Below are 1,466 nucleotides of genomic sequence, written 5' to 3'. Positions count from 1 at the left end.
CTGCCCTTGAGCATCCCTGCCCTGGGAGCTGCCGGGGCAGCGGGGCGCAGGGCTGGCCGGTGTCCCTGCGCATCGCTGCCGTCGGGGTGGTTTGGTGCGGAGCCGGCTGGAGGGAGGTGGAGAATTGCTCTGTGTAAGATGGAGGGGCTGGAGCACAAAGCAGGAATTGAGTTTTGCTCCCAGCATGGTGCTGCGGCATGGCTCCCCCCTGTTTGGGTGCTGTGGGGGGCACTTGGGTGGCCTCGGCCAGCAGGGACCAGGGTTCCAGGGCTTGTCTGTGCTGTGAGAGTTTATTTTTGCTGAGGGGCTGTTGGTGCTGCGGCGCAGCCTGAGTTGAAGCTTTCCTTGCTGTACCAGCTACCGCATATGTGTGCCAGTTTTGGGGACCCCGTCAGTGTGCTAGCCGTCTGCCCCATAAGAGAGCCGCAACACCCTACAGTGGGCAGATGGCTCCCAGGCCTCACCCCATGGCTCGAGTGCTTTTGGGAAGTCACCTGTGGCCTTCTGTGTTGCCCTTCCTTGGCATGGGGTTGCTAAGGAGGATCTGGGGTCACCTCCGGAACTGGTTCGGCCCCTGACCCTATGCCTGTTCCCCCAGGGCTCTCCAGATGCCTGGGGCCAGGGCTGCAGGGGCTTCTCGCGTGAGGCTGGCAGAGCATTTGGGGTTTCCCCTGCCAGGCCACGAAAGCCAACCTGAAGAGACCCAGCACCGTGTTTGGTCACGGCCGTGTGCCTGCAGCACGCAGCTTACCGAAGCCCTGCCGCGCTCCCAGCGCTGCCTGCTGCAGGGGTGTTGCCAGCTTGGGAGAGGAGTTTTGCTTCTTGCTCTGGGGTGGGGATTTCTGTCCTGGTGGGAAGTCACCCCCAGCACAGGGGCTGGTGGTGGGAGATGCTTGGAGCTGAGCAGCCTAACAGCACATCCCAGGCATGTGGTCATAATTAAATCCCTTCCTGGGCAGCATTGCCTGCAGGGCTCTGTCCCAAAGCCTGCCGTGGGGACGCAGAGGGCTGTGTCCATCCTAGCTCTGGCCAGTCCCTGACATCTGGGAAGAGCAGGGTACATGGGGCTGGTTGGAGGGTGCTGGAGCTGCCTGTGCTGCTCCATCCTGGGGTTTGGGCATCCCGGAGAGGCTGGTGGTGGCTGTTGCTTGTGCCCTGGCACCGTGGTTGGCGGAGCTGCCCATCAGGCACCCTCTCTGCCAGGCCATGCTGTCCTGTCCCCAGCTCAGCCAGTGTCACAGTGCCACTCGGGTGATGCTAAGCGGCTTCACCAGCTGCGTGGGCTCTGGTGCTTGCTGGGCTCCTCCTGCACCTCTGTGGCCCCAGTGTCAAGGAACAGGCATCTCTGGCAGGGACTGGGGCTGGCAGCGGCCCCCCAGCTCTGCTCCCTTCTCCAATGCCACTGCCTTGTTGCCCCCAGCCTCTCGCAGCCCCTTTGGAGGCTGGGGGGCCTCGCTGACCTACTC

The 1,466-nt window shown here is 63.4% G+C and overlaps 1 protein-coding gene across 1 annotated transcript in view; it reads left to right on the top strand.

Annotated features, from left to right (window-relative positions):
* The window catches only part of NAV1 (neuron navigator 1), a 34,027-nt gene that overhangs the window by 18,651 nt on the left and 13,910 nt on the right, over positions 1–1,466 (top strand).

The sequence above is a fragment of the Egretta garzetta genome, unplaced genomic scaffold, assembly GCF_000687185.1.
Source record: "Egretta garzetta isolate BGI_Z169 unplaced genomic scaffold, ASM68718v1 scaffold202, whole genome shotgun sequence".
Classification (NCBI taxonomy): domain Eukaryota; kingdom Metazoa; phylum Chordata; class Aves; order Pelecaniformes; family Ardeidae; genus Egretta; species Egretta garzetta.
The sequence above is the reverse complement of the archived record's forward strand: the minus strand, read 5'-3'. Positions and strand labels throughout refer to the sequence as shown.